A 27,377-nucleotide genomic window follows, 5' to 3' on the forward strand; every position below is an offset into this window, starting at 1 on the left:
CATTGTGAACCCAGGCACGCTTTAATCAGCAGGACTTTGGGGTCTTCCTGCTTTACCTCCAAAGTGCCTGAATCCTGCACCAGGCTTGTGCTGTCCTGACATCCAGCAGGTCTGGTTGTTGTTCTCAGTTGCTCTGGAGATGAGGGATCCAGATATAACTTTTTATATTTATTTGGATTTCTTGGTAACAAATGAGGATGTACACATGTATGGTGTGTGTGTGTGTGTGTGTGTGTGTGTGTGTGTGTGTGTGTGTGTATGAAAAACACACAAAATTTGCCATTAATATAGCCTTTGTGGATTACTAATTTTTAACTTTTTCCCAGTTTGTCATTATTTGCTTATTTATCATAAGGATCAGAGTTGGGATCCCAGCACCTGTTGTGAAATATTCCTTTACACTGAGTGAAGATATGTCACTATGACTGGTTTAATAAAAAGCTTAATAGCCAATAGCTAGGCAGGATTTTGGGGGCAGAGAGAATGCTGGGAAGAAGGGCAGAGTTGCCAGCCAGAGGAAGAAGCCAGCTGGACAAGGAATGAGTCAGACTCACAAAATAGGAGGTAAAAGCCACATGGTAGAACATAGATTAATAAAAAATATGGGTTAATTTAAGTTATAAGAGCTAGTTAGAAACATGCCTAAGCTGTCGGCTGAGCTGTCGTAATTAAGAAGTCTCTGTGTTGTTATTTGGGAGCTGGCTGGTGGGACAGAAAAAGTCCCAACTCAAGCACCCATATAACACACAAGCTAGACGTCCCTGAGCCCTGAGGAGGGAAGCAGGAGGACCACGGGGTTCTCTGGCCTCCAGCCTAGCACCAGATTGTGCTTCAAAAGAAATAGACAGAGCGATGGAGAGGACTCCTGATCCCACCTGCACATGGAGAGGCCAGAATACGTTGGCTGTATGTGTGTGGGGATGTGGATGTGCCATATACACACAGAGGACAACCTGTGGGAATCAGTTCTCTCCTTCCACCATGTGGGTCCCGGGAATCAAGGTCTTGTCTTTTGCCTTGGCATTAAGCACCTTCATTTACAAAGCTACTTCCATAAGAGCAGCATGTGCTTTTAACTGCTGATTCATCTCTCCAGCATCAATGAATTCATTATTATTCTAAGTAAATAATCTTCTGTACTGGGGATATTCTATGATTGTATTTAATTCCTCTCCCGACACATGCTAGCTTTCTCCCATTTTTGTGAATATAAATAACACTGCAATAAATGTCCTGGGGTCAGCTGAAATGTTCAGAATTTAGAAAATAGTTCAATGAATATATAGCAATCTGATATTCTAGACACAAAAAGAATAGGTGTAGAGGCTCATTTGCCACCTCGGAACTGGAGATGGGGTGACAGTGAGGACCGGGCTGACGAGAGTGGCTGACACTGCCAGCTGAGCCCACGGGTCCAGGCTGCTGCCAAGGTCCTTGTCTGGGTCTGTGGTCCTGCTGCAGCGGGGTCTGTGCTGTTCCTAGACAGCACGTGGAGTCACGCTCCTGCTGACTGTGAAGTGCGAGGAGGCCACATCTGCAGTGACATTGCCAACTGCAGATGCACAATTGACAGAAGGGACATGGAGGGCTTCTGTGACTACCCCCATCTCAACACCCCCGCAAAGGGTAACAGCCTAAACAGGAAGCCGTCAAAGAGAACTCTTAGGAAATGTGATAAAGATGTGTATGTTGGCTCCCCACAATTGATGGCTTCTGGTGGGGGTGCAGGAGGGGAATGACTCAGTTCTGCTTAAGGGACAGGCCACTGAGAACTTGACCGTGCTCCAGTGAGTATATGGATAACACAGATGGACTTCATTATTATTATTATTATTATTATTATTATTATTATTATTATTATTTATTAATTTGGGGGTCACAAGGGAGGGGAAGCAGATGTGGAAGAACTGGGAAGTGAGAGTGACTGGGATGCATGATGTGAAATTCCCAATGAATCAATAACAATAAAATTAAAAATAAAAAAGACTAAGTTAGGTGGTGGTGCCCACCTTTAATCCCAGCACTTGGGAGGCAGAGGCAGGTGGATTTCTGTGAGTTCGAGGCCAGCCTGGTCTACAGAGTGAGTTCCACAACACCTAGGGCTACACAGAGAAACTGTGTCTCAGGAAAAAGAATTTAATTAATTAATTAATGAAAATAAAGTGATAATATTATTTGAGGTCACAGTCTCTGAAAGAAAAAGCCCATATATTCTTCATATGCAGAGTGTAGCCAACAATCTTCATATACATGTTGACAAATGTACATATAGGTACGACACACAGAAAGAGAACAAGACTGAAAATTACGGGATAAGGAAGGACTAAATGCAGGTAATGGACGTGAGTCATGAAAGAGGATATAAGCCTGATTGTTTTTCTAGTTCTAACTCTGTCATAGATTTTGTTTGGTTTTGGTTTTGGTGGTAGATAAGTGCATAAAAGTATTTTTAGCGTAACATTTTGATTGATTCTATGGGAATCTCACATCATGCACCCACCTGTGCTCCCCTCCCAGTCTTCCAGTGTCCTCCACCCCTCTCCCTTGTGACACCCCTCCCCAAAAAAAGAAAGGGAAAGAAAAAGAAGAAAGAAAAACCAAGTGCATTTTGGGCTGTCCATATATCCACTGGAGCATGGTCAAATTCCTTTCTCCGCTTTCGGCCCTGCCAGGAGCCGCCAGCTGCGGAGAGCCGCACCTCAGCATCCACATCACCATTCTTTGTTTCGTTCTCCTTCGTGGCTTCCTCTCTAGGTTGTCACCTTTTTGGGTGGAGTGGGGTGGGGGTTGTCACAGACGCTTTTACGTTCCTCTTTCTCAGCTGTGTGTCTGCAGTCATCTACAACTTTGCAAGAGGAGCTTCCTTGCCCTTCACAGGAGGCAGAAGCACAGACCCTGGGCTTCCACATGGTTCTGGCAACAGCAAAGACCATGTACATCCATTGGTCTCCAGCATCTGCAGGCACTAAGGATCACGGCTCCGAGGTAGTACAGCCTGCAGGCATCAACACTGCCCTTTGACGAAGCACCAGCCACGGACCAGCCTCCAGGAGAAGCTCGGACCATGGAGGTCTTTCGAGGAAGTCCAGGCCAGGAAATGGACTATTCTTCATCTTAGACACCCTGTTGCTGTTCAGACCCAGGGCAACCATGGGGCTAGGCAGCTTGTTTGGTCCGAGTAAGCTCCAGGCTGCTGCACACCACCCTGCCGACCCTACTGGGTTCCTCCACAACGGCAGCCTTCCCATCACAGCTGTTCCACTGGGCATGCACTGCTCCGCTCCTCTGTCTTTCCTGCCTCTCCATCACGAATTGGGTTGTTGTAGTGGCATTGGAAGCTGCCGTGTGTCACACAGCGTACCCTTTTGCAAACGGCTTTACATGCAAACAGTCATTGCAACCAGTCAGTTGGTCTGGTTCAAGGCCTCTAGCTCCTGCTACGTCATCAGTACTGGACTTTTACTGAGACTCCTTTAACGTGTATAGTCTTTGAGTCTGGTTAATTTCAGTGTGTGACTTTTTTTTTTCCTTTTGCAGTAATCTTTACAATAAAATTTCTTTAATGAAATAAAAGTGGAGAGCCATTGAGAAAGACAACCGATGTCAACTTCTGCTTCCCCCAACATGAATACATGCATCTACACCTGCACATGCAGATGCACACACATATAAAACAAAAACACTATATAGGCCCATCTATGTTATCAATACATACAAAACTGTCTAATTTATTGTAACAAGATTTTGTTTCAAACATTACCTCTCTCAAAATTGTACCTCTAAAATCTGGAAATTTATTGGGTTCAGTAAATCAATAAAGTAATTATTGGAGATTACTAGAGAAAAGAGTTACTGAGCCCATGCCATTGAGTTCTAAAACATACGTGTGTGTGTGTGTGTGTATGTGTGTGTGTGTGTGTGTGTGTGAGAGAGAGAGAGAGAGAGAGAGAGAGAGAGAGAGAGAGCCAATTAGCTGTCATTGACATAGAAATATTTTGATATTTCTTTTTTGTTGGTGGTGAATATTGTATGTGGTGTTGCTTTCACAAAAATGATTTAACGTAGATCATATAGTCTACCTTATTCATCTCTATATCTTCCTCTCCCTCCCTGTCTCCTTCCCCCTCCCTGTCTCCTTCCCCCCTCCCTGTCTCCTTCCCCTTCACCCTCACTCCATCCTTCCCTAATCACTTTTCTGCTTTTGTATCTCACAGAGAGAGAGAGAGAGAGAGAGAGAGACAGACAGACAGACAGACAGACAGACAGACAGACAGACAGAACTATTTTATATATCCATATAAAATCAAAATATATATCCAAAGATACAGGATATATACAGGGATGTAGGGTATACACCCAGAAATGGTGTGCGTGGGTCATATGATTGTTCAATTTTTAGTTTTGCTGACAGACATTAGATTCCTCCCCACCATTGCCCAGAATAATGACTTACTGGATCAATACAGTATTGATTTGCCCCACTAGCATGACAGAGGGGCATTCTCTCTTTAGAAAAACATTTATTAAGTCAGGTGTGGAGGTGCACACTTTTAATCCCAGCATTTATGAGGCAGACATAGGCAGACCTCTGTGAGTTTGAGGCTAGCCTGGTCTACAGAGAGTTCCAGGCTAGTTGCAGCTACATAGTGAGACCTGTCTGCAAAAAACAAAGAAAATACATTTCTTACCCTAGTCACTGCAGTCAGTAGTCCCTGCTTCTGGTAAGTGACCTTGACAGTGAACCAGGGATGCTGGCAATAAATAGGCAGCAGAAAGGCAGGTGCTGAGGGCATCATCTCACAGGGGCCTACACCAGGAAGCAACAGTTTATCTAACAGACCTTGTGGTTCTAACGACAACATTAATATCACCTTCTAGACTCTTTATCCTGCTTTCTGGAGATTTCTGTGAAGGGAAAAGTCTGCAAGGAAACTTCTGACTGTGTGTGCTCTGAATGACACACAACTCACAGAAGGGACACACAACTCACAGAAGGGACACACGGTCAGCAACCCAAACAACCAGACAGTGGCAGTTTCTGGTGAGGATGAGGGAGCTTTCATCCACGGCTCAGGGAGGGGACCTCCAAAGTCAGTCACACCGTTTCTATAAAGCGATGCTTTTGTTTAACAGGCAATCAGCCGCTACCCATCTAAATGGTCACCCAAGTGAAATAAAAATTGTATAAGAATGTTTATGATAGCTCGATTTATGATTAGCCTAAGCTGGAAATAACTCAGATGTTCCCAAATCTGGTCAATGGTTATCCAAACTATGCTATATTTATTCTGAGGAACTCACCTAGCAATAGAAGGGATGAACTTCTGACACCAGCAGGAATATGAATGAATCTCAAATGCTTTATGATAGATGAAAAAAGCCAGACTCTAGAATCCTCATGGGGCCAGAGGGAGAGCTCAGCAGGTAAGGACACTTGCCACCAAACAAGAGGACCTGAGTGGATCCGTGAGTGCTACATGGTAGAGACAGAGAACAGTCTCCTCTGACTTCCACATGCATGCCATAGCACATGTGAGAACACACACACACACACACACACACACACACACACACACACTCTTACACTCGAACTCACATGCACATGCACACAGCTGTAATTCCATTGAGTCAGCTGGTTTGAAACTAGCCAAATGAGTTACTTTCTCAAAATGATCCCTGGAAAATACAAAGGGGAGAGGTTAGCTTGGAAATAGCGAGGATCCTGACCCTAGAATATTTTGACAAGCTGAATTCGGGAAAAACAAATTAGTGTGTGCAGCAGAGTCAGCTGTGGATCTGTGAAACCATGGCAGCCTTGGTGGCAGGAAGAGAGATGCTTGTGGGCAGCCTCAGCAAGGCCTTGGGCCTCCAGGAAACCCTGAGACTTGGCCTCTGCCCCACCCCTTGGCCATGTTATTAAACTGGGGGTCAGTGTGGGGGTGGGGCTTGGGAGGAGGCCTTTCTGGTCTGTGCTGGGGGTCCCGGAAGACTAATTTACTCCCACAGAGAAACCATGGTTCTATTATAATGTAGAAAGAATTGCTACTGGAAGCAGTTTATCTGTAGAACCGAATTCAGACTCATTCTGGAAAATTCTAAAACTCAACTCAGACACAAAGCACAAAGATTATATACTTGATTACAGAAAGAAGATTAGAGGCCAGGTTACTAGGGTTTGAATATTGGCCCTTCTCTCTTTTCATCTTAACTGAGGAAAGGTCCAGAAACCATGAAATGAATGTGTAACACTTTGCTGTTTTATAGCTTGTTCACTCAGTCTAAATTTCTAACACTTCATGGATTCAGACCTGCCAACCAGAAAAAACTGCTGCATCTCAAATCAAGTTACCGGGGACTTTCTAAGCCCCATCAGGCTCAGGCAGCTGTAGGCTGATCACATTGTAACTAAACGTTGAGTAGTAGAGCAAGGAGCAGTGAGGTCTGTGTTCTGGAATCTTCAGTACAGACCAGACCACAAAGGAGAGAAAGGAAACCCGGGGGAGGGAAGCCTGAGTATCTGGAAAGGTACTCACTAACCTTGCAGAGAAAGACCTCACATTTGACAAGGAAGTCCGATCCTCATGCTAACTTTGTGAAACTAAAGAAAATGACGCCCAACTAATTTTCAATTCCAGCTTAGTCAGTGAGCCATCGGATGATGCAACACGCTCCTACAGAAGCCAGAGGTCAGTGGCTACAAGTTGGGTTGGGGGCAGGGCTGGTGTCTCAAGCTTGTAATCCCAGCACTTAGGAGGCTGATGAATGAGAGTTGCTGAACATTCTAGGCCAGCTTGTGCTACCTAGCAAGGTTTTATCTCAATAAACAAACAAGCAAGCAAATACTCCTGAAGGTGTTCTTTATAGAAGCGGAAAAGCTGGGACACCACTACTATCCTGTCTCTGACTCAAAGACGCCCCAGCAGATGAACTTCTGCAGGTTTTCTTTACCCATCTGCCAGTGTGTCTCTCTCCAGCTACATCACCATTGGTAAGGACTCAATCCTTAGCGGGACCAAAACAAAACAACAAAGAGCAGGCTGCACATTGTGGCTCATGGCTGCAATTCTAGTGCTCAGGAGGCTGAGGCAGGAGAATCATGAGCTTGAGCCAGCCTGGGCTACATTTAAGTTCCAGTCCATATATCAAGAAGACATTGTCTCTAAATAAAGCAGAGCAAAACAAACCCAACAGAAAGAGTCCCAAGATTCAGTAACTCTGAGATCTTTCCCCTAAGCAGCAGAGCTGGAATTCCAGCCCGGGCTGCCATCGTTGGTACACAAATGGGTTGTCTTATATCAACATGTTCTTCCATAAAAAGGAGGAGCGAGGGAGGGAGGAAGGGAGGGGTAGAAGGTATGAAGGGTGCTGGGGGGGTGTGTGCCCAAAGGATGTCATCCACAATATTAACTTTTCCAAAAGTATTTAAAAAAGAAAAAAAGGATAAAAGTTTTTGCTAGTTAGCTTTTCTATTCCTTTTCCTATGAATATTGACCCCCTTTCTCCCATTATACCTTACAAAATACTTTGCCAGTATTTCATAGAAATTTCTATTAAGTGGCCATCTGTGGCAGAACCTTCTAGGTCTTGGGAATAGTTGGCTGCTTCCAGAAGGCTCTGGAAGGCAAAGCTGTCTGGTATTGGTAGAAGAGCCTTGGTGGGAACAATGTTTTCATTTTCAAGTTGCATCCACAACAGGTCCATCAAGTTGCCTGGAGACTGAAAAAGTAAAATAAAAAGACAGGCTTGGTGGCACACCACTGTAATCCCAGCAGGCACTTACTCAGGGGGTAGAAGCATAGGGATTAAGAGCTCAAGGTTAGCACGAGCTACATAGTGACTCTGAGGCTAGCCTGGGTTACATGAGACCCTGTCTCGAAACAGTACAAATAAACAGAATCGAGAGGCTGCAGACTCACCTGATACAACACGCTGTGAGCTAATTAGGAGATTGTTGTAGTGGGTTCAGCTTCTTGCTCGCTGAAGGACTTAGAGTGTCAGAGGGGCTGAGCAGCTACCATGAACCTGGTGGGGTCACGTTTGGACGGACAGCGGCCCTTTGTGGTGTGCCACCGCTTGAAGGAGGAGGCTGGCTTCCTCCCTTGTGTTTAGCTTCACGGTTTGCCATCATCTATGGGCAACACAGTAAAAACACTGCTTCAGGTCTCAGTGCAGGCTAAAACTGAAACATACCATTGAGGCCACCTGGTGAAGGACTTTGTCTTGGCACCAAGCATCTGTTTCGAAAGCAGACCTTCCAGAATATCTGGCGAGGGTTAGCGTATGTAAGGCAGGAGTTAGAAAGATGAGATGTGGTATCTGCTGAGATGCCTGGGATTTGGAGGATGTATAGGCAAAGGGGTAGCCTACCTTGGAGACCAAGCTGGAGGAAAATGTGGGGATCTCTTCTTTATTTCATCCAGTGTGTGCACTGTGCCGTGCAGGACAGGAGAGCCCGCTGTGGGGTCTTAGAGGGGCCAGTATGGCAGAACCGTTTGCTTAATACAGTTACTTGTTTTGCCTACTTGCATGCCTGAGCAACACATTTGCCTGATGCCCAATGAGACCAGAAGAGGAGGCATCAGATCCTCTGGAACTGGAGTTACAGACTGCTGTAAGTTGCTATGCAAGTGCTGGGAACCAAACCTTGATCCTCTAAAGAGCAGTGTCTTAGTCACTGTTCTATGGCTGTGAGGAGCCAGTGCTCGGAGCCACTGAGCCATCTCTTCAACCTCATCACTTATATTTAAGAGTGGTTTTGGGAGCCAGACCCACGTGGTGGTACACACCTGTAACCCTGGTACTTGAGAAATGGAGAGGTAGAAGAATCAGGAGTTCAGGATCATCCTCAGCTACATAATGAGTTTGAGGCTAGGTGATAGCAGATCTCCAAGAAAAACAGCATACACACACACAGACACACACAGACACACAGACACACACACACACACACACACACACAGAGACACACACACAGACACACAGACAGACAGACACACAGACACACACAGACACACACACAGACACACAGACAGACAGACACACAGACAGAAACAGACACACAGACAGAAACAGACACACACACACACACACACACACACACACACACACACACCTCAAGACCCAAGAGTTTGAAGTTCATAGCAAGATTGAGAAAAAGGCACCAGAGTTTTCCTATGCCCCCCATTTCCTGTGACACCCCCAATCCTGATCTCTGCCACACTGATCTACTTGTTTTAGATGAGCTACATTGATTGTTTAAAGTTGTTCTTTGTTTACTTTTACGACCGGGCTCATATGTCCCAGACTGGTCTGGAACTCACTTCAGAGATGATCTTAAGCCTCGGATCCTCCTGCCTCTACTTCCCACAGGCTGGGTTACAGCTGTGCACCAAGCAGCACACCGGTGGGAATTGGGTTTTAATTTATTTTCTTTTCTTTTGAGGCAGTTTCTCTGTGTGACCTGGCTGTCCTGGAACTCACTCTGTAGACCAGGCTGGCCTTGAACTCAGAGACTAGCCTGCCTCTGCCTCCTGAGTGCTGGGAGGCATGCACAACTGTACCCAGCCTCAATATTTTTTGTTTTGTTTAGTTTTGAAGATCAGACTGGGCTCTTGCACATACTAGGCAACCTACAGCCAGTGCCCAAGATTTCTAATTTTATATTCTTTTTCTTTTACGCTAAAGGTTGTGCTCAGGGCTTTGCGCCCTGCTAGGCAGATGACCTCCCACTGAGCTGTGTACAGTCTAATCAAATCCTGAAGTTTCTTTTTGGCCTTTTTGGCCTGTCATGGTGGTAGTGAGTGCCCATAATCCCAGCACTTGGGAGGTAGAAGCAGAAGGATCAGGAGTTCAAGATCATTCTCATATACTTGAGAGTTTCAGGCTAGCCTGGGCTATCTGAGACACTGTCTCATAAACAAAACAAAGCACAGTGGCACATGGCTTAGTCCCAGCCCTTGGAAGACAGAGAGGATGATCTCCGAGTCCGAGGCTAGCTCTGTCTGTAGAGCAAGTCCAAGGACAGCCACTGGTGCACAGAGAAACCCTGTGGGGGAGGGGCGGAGGTGGGGAGCATTTTATTTGTTTAGTGTGAGTTGTGTATGCATGAGTGTGTAGGTGAGGGGGCCTATGAATATGCATGAGGCTTCTTGCCTGAGAGAGGATCTCTTCCTGAGCCTGAAGTTGGCTGATGTGTGGGCTCTTGGGGTCCTCAGTGCCAGAGTTACAGGCACACAGGAAGCCATGCCCAGCTGTTTTGGTGGGCTTGGGAGAGTCAATTTCAGGTCCTTATGCTTGCAGAGGACCTTGTGCCTACCCCTTGAACCATCTCCCCAAGCCCCACCATTTTATTTTTAAAATCAAAGGTCTATAAACTGTCCTCAGGCAAAAATATCCCAGGTAAGAAGGAGTTGGGATTCCACTTGCCCCTGTACAGAACCAAGTGCTTAAGACATCACTTTCTTTTGGGAAGGAAGTGATGAGCCCTGCTCAGCCCCCTTGTCACCTTGAAGAAGTCATCCTTGTGTTTCTCAGAGCCACACAAGCAATGCACAGTATGAAGGCGAGCTTCAGGCTTCTGGAGACCTGGCAGCTGCCCCCGGGGCAGATTGGCTTCAAACTAAGACCATTTCACAAAAGTGCAGAGTTTTATGTTAGAAATCTCAGATAGAAAAGATTCCTTTTATCTGGCGGAACGTCTTCTCTCCCTGGACAGGCCTTTCATTTCTATTCCTCAGCCAGGGAAAGAAGTTTGAACCTGTGCAGACAGAAAATAAGGGCGGGTTTGCCCGTGGTCCAGGAGCGCTCCGAATTCCCTTTATTGAGGTCCTTGGCACGGGTGGTAAAATGAGCAGCGAGACGTGGAGGGCTGGGCCCCCGGAGCGGAGTCGAAACTGCTGGAAGATGCAAATTGATAAATAAACATTAAAACAATGAGGTAATCCTTTCACAAAGGACAAATCGCTAATCTAACCTCAGCGCCAGGAAGCCCGCCTCCGTGGAACAAAGGCGGCTTTCATTGCCTGTGTTTTATTTGTAAACTGGCAGCAGCCGGTCAGTTAAATGGATTTAGTCTCACCTGCCTCCAAGGGGGAAGCGGGTGGCAGGTAATCCTCTCTTGCTCCAAACGTCTCAGGGAATGGGTCACCTGATCTGACCAGGAAAGGCCTTGGAAGCTGGGCCAGATTTTAGCCACTTTAGAGAACAGCCAAGTTGTTCATCAACAATAGACCAGTGTGTGAGGAGAAGGGCTGGGGGGGGGGGGCAAGCCTGCCCGGCTTGGACTAACGCGAGGCCTCGGGTTCTGTGCTCCAGGGTCTGAAAGGGCCTTCTCCTGGGAGAGGGGGTTGTCCGTGCCCCTCTAGAGGCTCCCCAAGGTCAGGGTGACTGTCACCCCGGCTCCTTGCTGTGGGCACTCTAGGGCTCCCCCAGGCTCTTGCTTGTCCCCTGTCCCCACCGCTTCCCAGGGCTGTCACTCCCCTCAAGGTGTGAGAGGAGAGGACAGAGGCTGGCAAGGAGGTGACACACGGATGGCGTTGTCAAAAGTTGATCACCTCAGCCACCGCAGATAAGTGCTCGGCTCTGTGACCTTCGGCCGCCTTTCCTCTCCGCTTCCACCCATCACCCCACTTCCTCTCCGCTTGCCACCCATCACCCCACTTCCTCCACCTGGAAAACCAGGATGTTCTGGCGGGGTGAAGGGCAAGGCGGCTCCACAAGGGCTGCCCAGGACTGTATTTCTGTCTTCAGTCGACCTCTGCTGGGGTTCCAGACGCAGTCCCAGCTGCTGGGTCCCTGGGCCCAGAGAGTGGCTTAAGCTGGTGAAGGTGTTTGCACCGACCTCATTTCTGTACTCCTGAAAGTTGTTGGTTGTCCTCTGACCTCTGTGCACATGTGCGTGGCCACACACACACACACACACACACACACACACACACACACACACACACACACGAAGAAGGCAGTGCCTTTTTCTGTACCCTTGTCTGTACCTGAGACACAGGACACAAACTCTCAGTCCCTAACTATCTGACTGACATCCTGGAAATCTCAACGGCAACTCCTAGGCCACCAAGTAGCACTTGATCTCCCAGGGTGAGGAGCTCAGCTGGCGTTTATTGGCTTGGTTTGGTCCTGTCCCCTCTCCTTGCTCCTGCTGGCTGGGGGAGCACCTGTGAGTCCCCCTCGGAGAGCTTCTCTGATGGTAGGAGCACTGCTTCTGCACCCACACATCCCTGAAACTGCCCTCATCCTGGGCCTGGGCACAGCCACCCCCACTCTCCACCTTAGTGGAGTGTTGGGCGGACTGACCTCTGTCGTGGGTCCTGTCTCCCTCGCTCGCCCAATCCTTCACTGTGCAAGCGTTTCTCAGGCCCCTCTGCTGGGTCCCGCGTGGGAAGTCCCTCTCGGTGGCTGAGGCCTTACCGCTGCATCAGCCTCTGCTCCAAACACATCACTCTCCTTTACCCTCCTCCTCCACACTTCTCTAAAGCCTCAGCTTTGTGTATTTATCCACTCACTGCTCGGGGTACAGTTTGTATCTCCTCCATCACGCTCTACCTTATTCTAGGGGTTGCAGGCACACAAGGTCACACACAGCTTCTACGTGGGAGCTGGGGATTTGAACTTGGGTCTTTTCACTTTCACAGTAAGCACCGGGTCATCTCCCCCTAGCTTTATATTTATTTATTTATTTATTTATTTATTTATTTATTTATTTATTTATTTATTTATTTATTTTCAGACATATTTATTCATGTAGTCCAGGCTGGCCTTGAACTTGCTACATAGCTGAGGATGGCCCTGCATGTCTGGTCCTCCTGCTGTCATCTCCAGAGCACTGGGATTATGGGCACATACCAGTATGCTTGACTTATAGAACCCAGGGTTTCTTTCATGCGTTCCACTGCATACTAACTGAGCTACAGCCCCAGCCTGGAAGTTTTAATTACCTTACACCGTATAAATTCACGGATCCTCTCTTCAGTTTTAACCCCGTGATAGAGACCATATCCACACCGTTTAGAAGCCACACCAGTGCCTAGCACACAGTAGGTGCCCAGTCAATATTTTTTGAAAGAGTGAAACATAACAACCGTTTTATAGAGGAGAAGAGGAGGCTTAGTGAGGCCAAGAAAAGGACTTCAGGTCACAGTGGGTGTCTTTGGGGAGGTTAGAACTCAAACCTCTCTGACCTCAAGCCTGGGACACCCACCTGCTGCAGGGATCACATTCCTCCAACATTGTTCTCAGTATCAATTTCTTGCTCAAGTATGTGGGAGGTTCCCATTATTCATTGTGTCTGCTCTGAAATCTTGTCTGATTTGCAGGGTGAGACACCGATGTGCCTCAGGAGCCGCTTTTTACCATAGAATTTAAAGTGAAGATAGGCCGTTCAGGTCAGATTACGCACGGCATGTTTCCATTGTCTGAATTCGCTCAGCTGCTGGGTGTGCTGCTCTAGACCCACATCCTGGATTCAAATTCTGCTCATAGCCAGGCCTGGGGCCGCCCTCTTTTGTCTTCATTCAAACCTGATGCACTCTCCCAAACTTTAACCTTATTAACAATTGCATGCAAATATGCGCCGGACTTAGGAATGTGATGCAAATGTTAGTCTCAAGGCTGGGGAATGACAGGCGTTTTCTGAACCTGCTTGTCTAAATTGTCGCAGAGGCTAATCTCACTCTTTTTAATTGTCAGTCAATTATAGTTAGGAATTGACGTAGGGTCATTGGGGAAATGAAAATCATAACCAAAGTAGATGTCACTGCATATCTATTAGGACAGTTATGACAAACAGCAGAAACAGCAATGGGAAAAACATCCTGGAGAGGACGTAGAGGAATCAGAAGCCGTGAAGTTGCTAGTGGGAGTATGAAGTGTGGCAGACACTATGAAGACCAGTATGACCACTTCTCAAACAATTTAAACAGAAACAGCATGTGTTCTAGCAATCTGTGTATATACTCAAAAATAGTTAAAAAAAGAAAGGAAGCAAGAAAGCAAGAGAAAGAAAGGAAGCAAGAAAGCAAGAGAAAGAAAGAAAGAGGCACATTTAAAAGCAGCATCACTTACAATGACCAAAAGATGGAAACAACCCAAATTCGTCTACAGATGAATGAATCTACGAGGTGTAAATGTACACTTGTAATGGACTATTACTAAGTACTACAAAGGAATGAAATTTTGGTACATAAATAAAAACCCTAACATTATGCCAAGTGAAATAGCCACAAAATAACTACTATTCTGAGTTCACTTATATGAGATACCTTGAATAGGCAAATTCAGAGACAGGAAGTAAACCTAGCTTCCCAGGAGCTTGGAGGAAATTATTACTTAATGGCTACATAGTGTCAGTTTGATATTATGAAGAATTCTGGAGAATGATGACTGTCGTTCACTGATAATGAAGATCACACACAATGTGACTATTACTGATGCTCCTGGGTTGTATACTAATGATAGAAACTGCTGAATTTAATGTTCAATAAATGCACCTGAAATGAATAAAAAGATTTATTTTATTATTTATTTTATGTATATGTGTCTGTCCAAGTGTACATATGTGCACCAAGTACATGCAGGTGCCTGAGGAGGTCAGAAGAGGGCCTCAGATTCCCTAGAGCTGGTGTTACAGGTGGTTATGAACTGCCCCACATGGGTGCTGGGAACTGAACCTGGGTCCTTTACTCTGAACCACTGAGCAGCTCCATGTTCAGTATAGTTTACTACAATAAAAAAATGGTAGCCTACACACACACACACACACACACACACACACACACACACACACACACACGAGGTAAGGTCTCATATAGCTGAGGCAAGCCTCAAACTCACAATACAACTGAGGATGACCTTGAATTTCTATTTTCCTCACTCCCAGGTTTGATGATTCTAAGCCTGTACCACACACCTTGTTTCTATGTGTTGCTGGGGATGAAAACCAGGGCTTTGTGTGTGCTGGACAAGCATTCTACCGATCTTGCACACGGTCACACACCTGAGCAATCTGAGGGCAGGTACTGTTGGGATGCACCTGTCTGTAGCATCCTGTGCTGCTTTAGTCTAATCTACCAGTCACTGCATCCACGTGTGCACTGTGGAAAATGTGTACCTGTGCTTGCTCACAGAGGTATGAACACACACTAAAAGATGTGTGTGTGCACGCATGCGTGTGAAAGAAACCCCATTTAAAGAGCAGCTATTGCCCGAAACAGTCCCTTTCTGTGTTCGGTGCTAGCCCTAGCCATGGATCCACATTCTTCAACTGTTTCTTCAGTGAGTTTTAGGTCATAGCTGGCCTGGAGCCCAAGCTCTCTTTTCTATGAAGGTGGTGAGGGTAACAGTGGTGTCCTCGTTCATCCGATGTCAGGAGAAGCTGGAAAGCGTTTACAGGCCACCAGCAGTTGACCTGCCACCCAGGCCACTTGGGCCTTTCATCCCTGTGCACTAACTCCAGAAAGTGAACTTACACACATCACAGGGAGCCACAGTGGGGTCCTGAAGAGGACAGATGTGAAGCAAAGCTGTACGCAGACTGTCAGTTGATGAGCAGCCTGCAGATGGGTAGGTGTTTCCAGTTACAGCTGAGCTCTGGGGACCAGATCAGGAGGGGAAAAGAAGGGAGGCCATTTTTAAACTTCTTCCCTTTACAGGTGATACCATGACTGCTGAGGATAAAAATGGCTTTGAATTCTGCCTCCCCTCATCTGTGAAAGGCAATGGTTCCCTGCACTTTTACAGAGTGTTCTAAGCCTGCCTGTCACATGTAAGTACCCGAGAGCCCAGGCTCAGCATCACCTCTGAAGACTGGCATTTTACTGTTATTTATTTATTTTTATTTTATTTTCTTGCAGGTGACATTGTCTCATTCTGTAGCCCAGTTTGGCTTGGAACTTACTATGTAGACCAGTCTAGCCTCCCTCAAATTCATGGTGATTCTCCTGCCTCGTCTTTTCACAGCTGCAATGACAGATGTGAGCCACCTTGCCTAGCATTCCCCCGAAATAGGTGCGAGGAAGGCCTGGGGTTCCTTTGCCGTTGACATCTTCCACACTCAGGACACAATGCTGCTTTGCACTCTGTGGCTCATGTCCCCTACCAGGGAGTCACAGACATGTGACTGTGTCTCCCCAGAGTAAAAGCACCCACGGGGAGGTTAATGGATTGCAACATGTTCTGGACAATGGTTCTCAACATGGGGGTCTCGACCCATTTGAGGATCCAATGGCCCTTTCACGGGAGTTGCACATCAGATATCCTGCATATTAGATATTTGCATTATGATTCATAACAGCAGCAGAATTACAGTTATGGTGTAGCATCAAAAGTAATTTTATGGTTGTGGTCACCACACCATGAGGAACTGTATTAAAGGGCTGCAGCGTTAGGAAGGTTGAGAACCACCACTCTAGGGAGAGAAGTACATTTATATTAGTTTCTTGTTGCCTCTGCAGCAAATTGGAAGTCATAAACTCAGTAGTTGAGAGCACTGCAAGTCTATCATGTGGAAATGTTAAGTCCTAAGACAAGGTGAGGCCAGAGAGGCTCGGGGCACGTTCTGCTTCCTCAGCCTCTGCACTATAGAAGGTATCTGCATTCCTGGGCCCCTGACTGTCCAGCATCTTCAGGCCTTTCTCTGTCTCTGTGGCTGGTTTTGGATTTCGGATCTCTGTTCTCCATCATTTCTCCTTTTCTGATTTTGCCCTCTGGACTCATCCTGCAGAGGGCGCCGTGAGTCCATCAGTCCCATATAATCTGGGATGTTTCCGGTTTAGAATCATCTGCCCTTGATCAGTTAAGCAACATATTCACAGATTTCAGGAACCAGAATGTCCAAATCATCAGGGGTCACTATTCTACCACAGCCATTTCATCTTTTAACTAATCATTATTTTTGTTTTATTTAGGGGCTGGAGAGATGGCTCAGCAGTTAAGGGCACTGGTTGCTCTTCCAGAGGTCCAGGGTCTGATTCCCAGCACCCGAATGGCAGCTCCCAACTGTCTATAACTTCAGCTCCCGGAGGACAACACTCTCTTCTGGCCTCCACTGACATCAGGCACACAGGTGTTACACATACAGACACACAGGCAAGACAGTCAGACACATAAATTAAAAAACAAAGCCGGGCGGTGGCGATGGCGGCCACCACCCTTCTCCCTCCTTCTCCTGCACCTTGCCCGTCTGTCTGTCTGTCTGTCTCTGTCCCCTCCCCTGACTCCCACCTTCAATGACTGATATATCAAAATGGCCCTTGATAAATGAAAGCACCTTGATCCTGGGCCTTTTCTGCCTCTAGAACTGTGAATATTACATTTTTACTTATTATAAATTACATAGTCTCAGGTATTCTGTTATAATAGTGCACAATAGGTTAAGATAATGAGCATACTCACACAGAGGATTAAACAGAAATATAGACAGTAATGAGTGTTAATTATAATATGCTTTATTTTTGTCATATCATCATTATGTGCCTGTTTATGCAGTAGTGTGTTTCATAACTTTCAAGTACTTGGATATGTTTCTGTTATATTTTCTAATCTGATTCTATGATCATCAGAGAAAATGCTTTATATGGATTCAATTCTTCTCATCTCTTTTCTTTCTTCCCTATATTTAGAAATCTTTTTAAAATTTAATTTTGAGCTCTTTATAGATTTGCATGCAGTTGTATGCAATAGCGCATGAAGAATCCACCTGCCTGTTTTTTTTTTGTTTTGTTTTGTTTTGTTTTGTTTTGTTTTGGTTTTTCGAGACAGGGTTTCTCTGTGTAGCTTTGCGCCTTTCCTGGAACTCACTTGGTAGCCCAGGCTGGCCTCGAACTCACAGAGATCCGCCTGCCTCTGCCTCCCGAGTGCTGGGATTAAAGGCGTGTGCCACCACCGCCCGGCTCCACCTGCCTGTTAATAGGGGAATTATGTCCCTCCCAAGTTCATATTTAAATCTTATTACCCATTATCTTTGAATGTGAGAGATTGGCCTTTAGAGTCGACAGTTCCTTATCCAAAGTGACACGTGTCCTTACAAAAAATGGGAAACTTGGGGCTGGTGAAATGGTTCAGCAGGTCAAGGAGCTGCTGCTAAATGATGACTTGGAACCCGCAAGGTTTCAGGAGAGAACCAGCTCCTGAGGGTTGTCCCTTGACTGCCACACATGTGTGCCATGGCACATGCATGCCTGTACTCGAATCCATACAAAATACAACAAATAAATAAATATTAAACATGGGCAACTTGGGCCCAGAGACAGGCCTAGAGCAGCAGTGGTGTGGGGAGGGTGATGGCTGAGGAATGAGGCAAGATCTCCACCACGGCAGGCAGAACTAGTCAATTCTCTGAAGCCCTTGACTTGGGGCTTCCAGATGCCGGACAGTGAGAGATAAACTGCCATTGTCTAAGTCACTCAGTGGGTGTGTCACTTTGTTTTGGTGGCCTGGCAACCTTACACAAAAGCCTTCACGAAGCTCCCCTTGATGGTGGCATCATGCATAATTAGAGAGCAGTGTCAGCCAAGGAACTGACACTGTCTCGGTCTCAATCTATGGACCTTTCGCGTGTGTTGTGTGTGTTTGTACTTTCTTGGTGAGATCTTCCTAATGCATGGTCATCTGTTAGGAAGAATCTGTGGCTCTTTCCGGCTGTGGCCACTGCCTCTCCTCCCCTTTAACTGTCTGTCATTCGTCTGTGTGAGCAGAGTCTCAGGGTATGGCTGCTCTATTCATTCAGCAGTATTCTCTTGGGATCTATCAGTAGTTCATTCCTTGATTTCCTTTTAGTGTCCTAAGGTATAGTTGGCTAAAAGACATTTAGGTAGTTTCTGTTTGAAGCTGTCATGAATACTACTGCTGTAAACATTCATGTCCAAGCTTTATATCTATTGTGGTTTTCTTTTTACTTATTTATTTACTCATTGATTGGTTGATTCAGTGTGTGTCTTGTGTTGTGTATGTGTGGTATATGTGTAAGTGTGAGCATGTGTGCATGCACATGTATGAGTGTGTCTGTCTGTGTGTGTGTTGGCCACGGGCCTATCTCAGGTGTCTCCCCTTGATGACTCTCCAGTATTTTTTTTTTCTTTTTGAGGTAGGGTCTCTCCCTGAGCCTAAAGCTCCTCCACTGGGCGAGGCTGGCTGCCACTGAGCTTCATATGGGCCACCATGCCTGGTTAAAACATTATTTTAGATTTATTTTTATGTTTTACTTTATGTATATGTGTTTTGCCTGTATGTATGTATGTATGTAAACCAAATGTGGGTCTGATGCTCAGGGGGGCCAGAGAGGGCATTAGATTCCCCATAACTGGAATTGTGAGCCACCATGAGGGGGCTGGGAACCACACCCAGGGTCTCTGTAAGAGCAGCAAGCGCTCTTAACTGCTGAACTATCTCTGCAGTCACGGGTCTGGCTTAGGTGGGTTCTGGGGATCTAAACTCATGCTGCTGAGGCAGGCACTTTGCCCACTGAGACATCTCCTTAGCCTACTGTGATGATTTTATTTCCTTGTAGACTATTATTCGAGGTTGTCTTAAACATTAAAAAACCACTCTTTTCTGTCCCACAAGGATTTATGGAGCCTGGAGGATGTAGAAACCTCACTGTGGCCCAGGGTCCTCTCTGTCTTGTACACTGTGCATTTGTCTAAACACCAGACAAGCTCACCAGTTCCCGCCCACCCAGCTTGTCCATGTTCCTCCCAGCCGTTGTGGCTTCTGATGGGATATTTAGGTCACTTCACATTGGTCTAAGGAAGGTGTCAAATCTTTAGTCTGAAGTGCTGTGTTTTCTAATTATTTTCTCTAAAAGAATTTAATGTTATTTGGGGTTTGCTAAATTTCTCAAATCTGTAGGTCCTCTGTGTTTCACTGGAATCAGATAGTTTTCTGTCACTATTTTGTCTATTGGTTTTTCCTCATGGCATCCTTTTTCCCTTGACCTCTCACACCCTGATGACAAGTGTGGACTGTTGTGGAATATTTGCTTACACTTTGCCAAGACACCTTCTGATTGGCTTAGTAAAGACCTGTATGGCCAATAGTTAGGCAGGAAGAGGCTAGGAGGGACTTCTGTGACAGAGAGGACTCTGTCTCCATGTCATTATTTGGGAGCTGGTGGGACAGAGAAAGACTCATTAAGGTAAACTTTTGTGGTACATTTCAGGGTCCCAGAATCTTGTTGGTCTTCCCACCACCTCCACAATATATATATATTGCTGTTTAGCTGGAGACCTTGTTTTTCTATCTTCAAGCTCATTGATTCATTCCTCCACTATCAGTGAGTATGTGTTTGTGTGTGTGTGTATATATATTTGCTTGTTTTTTTGAGACAGGGTTTCTCTGTGTAGCTTTGGAGCCTGTCCTGGATCTTACTCTGTAGACCAGGCTGGCCTCAAACTCACAGAGATTCACCTGCCTCTGCCTCCTGAGTGCTGGGATTAAAGGTGTGCGCCACCACACCCGACTGAGTTTCAATATATTAACCATGGTATTTTTCAGCTCTAAAACTTCCAGTTTGGCTGGCAAAATGGCTTAGTGGGTGAGTCAAGCCAGACAACCTGAGTCTGATCTCCAGGACACACAGGGAAAGAAAAGAACCAACTCCTGAGAATTGTCTTCTGACTACCATGGTGTGAGCATGAGTGTACACACACACACACACACACACACACACACACACACACACACACCCCACATAAATAAATAAGTAAATAGTGTCATTAAAAAACAAACAACAAAACCCCTCCCGGTTAAGGGCTGAGGATACAGGACAGTGGCAGGGTGCCGTAGATTAGACTCCAAGGCCACAGAACCAAACCGGAACAAACTGGACACCCAGAAAGATGGAGACAGGCGAAATGATGACAAGATCAAACAAACCTTCCACTCAGCTTCCATTTTATTTCACTTTTTGCTTCCTGTCTCTTTACTAAGACCTTCTTTCACTGAACGTTGGCCTCACTCTTTGGAGCTTTTATCTTTGTTGTAATTTGCTGTTATTGTATATGGTTCATGTGCCGCAGGGGTGCGTGTGCCGCAGGGTGTGTGTGCCGCAGGGGTGCTCATGGAGGACGGAGGGTAATTCTCAGGAGTCGGCCCTTGCCTTCATCTGAGCCCTTGTCAGGTAATTCCATCTGTAAAATCTTGTATGTATGTTTCAATTTTCCATGCTCTTAGCATGCTCATTAATTTTGCATTGTGTTCTGAACATTTTGAACATTAATATTGTTCGTTCCCCAGTGCTGTCTAAATCCTATAATGCAGGTGGCTCTGTGGTGCAATGGATAACGTATTAGACCTCTAAAATCCTGTGGTGGCCTAGGATGAAGTTCAGCTGTAGACCGTAGCTGGATTTCCTTCTCAGCACCACAGACACACAAATCCCATGTAACAACATAGAGGATATGACAAGTAGCCTTTTCAGACACAGGCTACAGATTCCATTAGCCTTCTGTGGGTTAGAATTTGTTATTTTTTAAAAATGACAGGAGCCAGGCAGCAGTGGCACATACCTTTAATCCCAGCACTCAGAGCCAGGTGGATCTCTGTGAGTTCGAGGCCAGCCTGGTCTATAGAGCGAGATCCAGGACAGGCACCAAAACAACACAGAGAAACCCTGTCTTGAAAAAAACAAAAACAAAAACAGAAAGACAGGATCTCACTCTGTAGCCCAGGCTGGTCTGAAACTCACTATGTCATCCAGGCTGGCCTCAAACTGTGACAGTCCTCTCACCTCAGTCTCCCAAGCGCTGGGATTCTAAGCACTCGGTACCAGCCACTTCCGCTTTCTGTCTTTGGAGGTTGTACAGAACAGTCCTGTGTGCGTGCCACCTAGTGGTCAACCTGGAAGGTCATCTCAAAGATCTTGGTAGGCATGTACTTAGGGCCTGATTAACAAAGCTGCCGTCTGTGAATCCCTTCCCAGCAGCCACTTTCCCAAATCCTCCTTTTAACGTCCCAGTTGCTTTCTGGCTCCTGGTTTCAGTGCTTCAGTCAGAAGAGCTGTAAAGAAAGCAAGAGATTTCTCCCGTCTGCCTGAGCCTCCGGAGACCTCTCTCCCAGAGCCCCATTTCTTCCAGCAACCTCATATCTACAGCAAGCAGTTTAGAAGCTGAAAATGTACTGAATCTACCAGAGGTTCTGGGTGGCTTTGATTCTACGCCTCCTTCCCAAATTACAAGCTACTAAATACTTAAAATGTGTGCACACAGCATGCCATGATGAGTTGGTTCTCAGCTTCCACAGCGTGGGTCCTGGGGATTGAACTCAGGTTATTAGGCTTGTCGACAAGCACCTTTACCCAATCAGACAACTCTCTGGCCCCATACTGTATGCTTTTCTTTCTTAATTTCTCTGTGTTCCTCCCCCTCCCTTTCCCTCCTTCCCCTCCCCTCCTCCATCTTACACACACACACACACATACACACCACACACACACATACACACACACACACATACACACACACACATACACACCACACACACACATATACACACACACACATACACACCACACACACACACACACATACACACACATACACACCACACACACACACATACACACACACATACACACACACATACACACCACACACACATACACACACATACACACACACACATACACACCACACACACACATACACATTCACACACACACACACACACACACACACACACACACACACTTTTGTGCTGGGGATTGAACCCCTGGGTCTTGCCCATGCTAAGCGCTTGCTCTGAACCATACCTCCAGCCTATTATTCACACCCGGCAGCTCTCACAGCTCTGCTGTCCGCATTCTGTCCAAGCGCCTGGCTACATTCGATGCACCAGCATTGTGAGGATGACTCCTACCTCCCCTGACACTTTGGGCAGAGATCTGAGTCACATGATTAATCTAATCCTAATGCTATTTATCTACACTTGGGCTATTCTTCAAGCCTTTTTAAATTGTTCTGTGTTCAGTGCTGTCCCGTCCCCTGAAAACAGTGGCTGTCAACTGGATTCCTCATGTGTGTGCTCATGTGAAGCAGAGGACAAGCTTGGCTGCTATTCCTCAGATATCATCCACCTTACTTTTTTGAGAGAAGGTCGATCATTGACCTGGTAGTCACCAAATAGGCTAGCCTGGCTAGCCAGTGAGCACCAGAGACCCACCTGTTTCTGCCTCCCCTGCTCTGGGATTATAAGCATGCACCACCATGCCTGGATTTTTTAATGTGGGTTTGTTTTGACTGCTGGGCAAGCACCTTGCTGACTTACGTATCACCCAAGCTGGTCAACTTAACTTCTCTTTGGAAAGAGATATAATGAAATCTTAATGTCCAGAATATATTCAGACAAGTTAACATTTAGACTACCTCAGAATCTCCAGAGCAAGGACCCAAGCATTGGTAGTTAGGACATAGCTCTGTTGGTAGAGTGCTTGCCTAGCATACATGAAACTCTAGGTTTAATCTCAGGCACCACATAGAATTCAGTGTAGTGGCACATGCTAATAATCGTAGCATCAGGAAGTGGAGTCAGGAGGATCAAAAGTTCAAATTCATCCTAAGTTACATAGCAAGTTAGAGACCAATCTGGGATGTGTGAGACCTGGTCCCCAAAAGAAAAACAAAACAACCCTCTTTACTTAATGCTCTATACCTGCCCTTTCAATAGGACACCCCATTTCTTTAATGTCACCATCCACCAGGCCTCAGTGAGACACCTCATAGTTAGCCTGAACTCAGCTCCCAAATCCTTCATGGTTGGACTGGTCTGAATCATTCCATCCCCCTAGTGAGACTCTCCTGGCACCTCCTGGCTCCCCGTGGGGAGTCTAAGGTCCTGAGGACAGCAGGCCCGCCTTGCCTCGTATGGCCTGGACTTCCTCCCCTGACGTCTCTCTCATCGCCTGAGTGTCTACTGTCCATAGTCCAAATACACAGAGGTTCCTGAGACATTCCAGGCCCTGTCACTCCTCACTGGGGCTCTTACCAAAGAGCCCAGCCACCGAAATGTTAGCTAGGTCCCCATACCTCCTGAGGCCACTGCTGGCTCCTTGTGTTCTCCAAAAGGACCATAGCATTATGCCAAGGTCCTCAGACTTCACTAAAACAATCTCTTTGGTGCTTGCCTGTGATTGTAACATGCAGGAACTGGAGGCAGGAGGACTGTGAGTCTGAAACCAGTCTGGACTATCTAGGAAGACATGGCCTTAGCAATAACCAACAAAGTCTGATGCACAAGTCTTTCCCACAAGCCTTGGAGCACATTAAAGGTGAGGGCTTACTAATATTTGTCTATCTTATTTATAAGTTTAAATATTTGTGTATCTATTTTTTAAATGTGTGTGTATGTATGTGGGGTACAAAAATGTGGGTGTGTGCTATGGCATACATATGGCAATCCAAGGACATCTTGTCAGTTTGGTGTTTTCCTTCGACTGTGTAGGTTCCAGGGACTGAACTCAGGTTGTCAGGCTTAGTGCGCAAGGTGCCTTTTCACACTGAGCCATGTAGGTGGAGTTTCTCTGTGTTTTGGCAGCTGCTCACAAATAAATGCAGAGATTTAATATTCATCATAAATAATCAGTCCATAGCTCAGGCTTGTTACTAGCTAACTCTGCTTTTTTTTTTTTTTTTTTTTTTTTGGTTTTTCGAGACAGGGTTTCTACATGTAGTTTTGGGGCCTGTCCTGGATCTCACTCTGTAGACTAGGCTGGCCTTGAACTAACAGAGATCCGCCTGGTTCTGCCTCCTGAGTGCTGGAATTAAAGGTGTGCACCACTGCTGCCTGACTCTATCTAACTCTTACATTTTAAATTAGCCCATATTTCTTATCTACCCTCTGCCACCTGGCATCACCTTCTTTCAACATGGGCACATTCATTTTGCTTCTCTCTGTGTCTGCTCTCAAGTCCTTAGACATCTTCCCAGCATTCTCTCTGCCCTGAAAATTTTGCATAGCTATTGGTGTTATGAATTATTATGTGAGGGGCCCCTGTGGGTATCCCGTGTGTGCAGCTGGGCAGATGCAGTGGCTGGCTGGCGGGTGGCCCACTTCATGAGAGCATGGCTGTGGTGGCAGAAAGGGCCAGTGATACACAACCCAGATGATACATCTGTGTGAAGAGTTTATTATAATAGAGAGATGAAGAGGCAGAGAGACAGAAAGAGGGAGGCAGAGAGAGAGAGAGAGAAAGGGGAGGGGGGGTCGAAGGGCACACACCTCATGGGAGTGGAGAAAGAGGAGTCTCTTGGTGTCTGCTCCTGACTTCTTAGACTTCTTCCCAGCATTCTCTCTGCCCTGAAAATTCTGCCTAGCTATTGGCCAATCAGCTTTTTATTAACAATAAGAGCAACACATTTTCACAGTATACAAAAAGGATTATTCCACAGCAGAGCCGCCTCATTGGTGCCCCCAAATTTGTCTTTCTGCAGAAAGACACTGTGCCTAGCTTGGAGCAGATCTTCAATGATCCTCAAGTACATCAGTGGATATGTACTATGAAAAGCCCTTTTGTGAGATTAGAAAAGTTGGATCTACAAGAATGCTTGCAAAATGAACTGAGATCGACAAAGTTTCTCAGGTAAAAATGACACTGTCATTTTGGGTTCAGGTCAAGATGTCTTTGAGACCAGTCTGCAAGTTTTCTTATCTGAAGGAGAAGGAGACGCCAAGAAAAACGGCAGCAGTAAAGTCCAACATCGTAGGCTGCTGAAGAGGTGTCTCTACTTAGGAAGTGGTCCTCTACAGCAACTTGAACTCAGTCCCCACATGGCCTCTGGCTACTTCACTGTCTTATTTAGAAGTCTCATTGGTGTAGTGGGCAGCTACTCCATAGGAGTGTTTAGAGGACTGAGCAAGTGAACGCATGGGCTAGCATCAGGGCCCAAAGTTAAGAGCCCATTAAATAGTATCCTTGCCATTTTCTGATGATTCAAGGAGTCAGTGGACAGAGTACATTGAGAGAGAGATTTAGACGCTTAAGCAGGTGTCTTTATGGTCTCCTGTTTCTTAGAGGACAATGTCTTTGGATCTAGGTCCTAGGTCCAGGGATGGGCTGACAGACCAGTGTCTGCCCCTTGCTCTGAGCCATAGCTCTTGGCCACAGAGCTGAGGAGGAGTCTGTACCATCACTCTGCAGAGGGCTTCTCGCTTCCCACCTCAGTGTCCTCGACTCCTCAAAGAAGAGAGGGAAACTGTAATGTGTTATACCTTCACAGACTCTAGTCACCAAGGACATTGTAAAAATAAAATTGGGGGGATTAAAAAAGAAGAAGTTGGGAGATGGGTGCACACCTTTAATCTGAGCAATTGGGAAGCAGATGTAGGTGGATCTCTGTGAGTTTGAAGCCATCACGGGGTATACAGTGAGACCCTGTCTACCACCCTCAAAACAAACAAACAAATGAATAACAAAAAACCAAAACAACAACAAAAACCAAGAAAAATGCCCACAGACTCTAGAGCTGCATCTTCTAGGCTGTGTTGACAGAAATCCCCAGGCCTCTAGACGGCCACTCAGTCACAAAGATCACCAATTTACATTTTTTTGAACACAGCAATGACATTATTTCTGATGCCATTCTGTCCACTACTTTTAGCTTTTCACTAGCTGTAAGCATGTTCTCTGAACCGTACATGATTCCACAAAGGGACAGAAACAGGAGAGACACTTCCACAATGGAAAGCCAAAACCAGCTCTCAAATTCTGCCCTCTGACTTCCACATGTATGCCATGGCATGCCCAGGCCCACAGCCACACGCTCCTCAAGCACACATAAAATAATATGGTTTTGAAAACCAAAATGAATAAGAATCTATCTGCCTCAGTAGGAGTGAAAAGAGAGAAGGAAATCAGAATTTATTGCTCTTACCTGTAGGAAGGAGATCATTTTCTATGTCCTCTCATTCAATCCTTGACAAAAAGTTCTTCAGGAAACCATTCTCAGTCTTACAGGAGAGTAAGTGGAAACTCACAAGACGAAATGACTTGCCAGGGTCACTGCCTAACGCGAGGCAAAACTGATGGGCGTTTCAACCAGCCAGTCTGAAGGGCGCTCCCACGTAGCAACAGCTCGCAGCAGAAGCACTCAGCTCTTAACTTTCACATTCTTCTGCTTGTCTGTCTCTAGCTCTCCCCACTCCCTCCTTCTCCACCCTCTCCTTCCTGTGTGCTTCTCTTCTTCCCTTTCCGGCTTGGAATTCCCTAACTACCAGTCAGCTGTGTAGCCTCAGGAATTCAAGAGGCACAGAGCACACCATCGTGGAGCACATCTGTAATCCCTGAACTCAGGAGACAGAAGCAGGAAGGCTGTGCATTTAAGGCCAGCCTGGACCACACACTGAGACCCTGGCTAGTGTCTGTCAGCTCCACTTTA

At 46.1% G+C, this 27,377-nt stretch overlaps 1 long non-coding RNA gene across 3 annotated transcripts; it reads right to left on the bottom strand.

Moving 5' to 3' along the window:
- Window positions 1-27,377, bottom strand: LOC121823959 (uncharacterized). 3 transcript variants are annotated; one of them, XR_013045963.1, is made up of 6 exons: window positions 26,874-27,377; window positions 10,505-10,895; window positions 7,917-8,128; window positions 4,689-7,716; window positions 2,599-3,557; window positions 1-2,537 (listed from the first exon to the last, which is right to left on the bottom strand). It is a non-coding gene; the product is annotated as an uncharacterized LOC121823959 (long non-coding RNA). The 3 variants fall into 3 exon arrangements; XR_013045961.1 differs by lacking the exon at window positions 10,505-10,895 and adding an exon at window positions 21,737-22,005; XR_013045962.1 differs by lacking the exon at window positions 10,505-10,895.

This window comes from Peromyscus maniculatus, chromosome 19, assembly GCF_049852395.1.
Source record: "Peromyscus maniculatus bairdii isolate BWxNUB_F1_BW_parent chromosome 19, HU_Pman_BW_mat_3.1, whole genome shotgun sequence".
Lineage (NCBI taxonomy): Eukaryota > Metazoa > Chordata > Mammalia > Rodentia > Cricetidae > Peromyscus > Peromyscus maniculatus.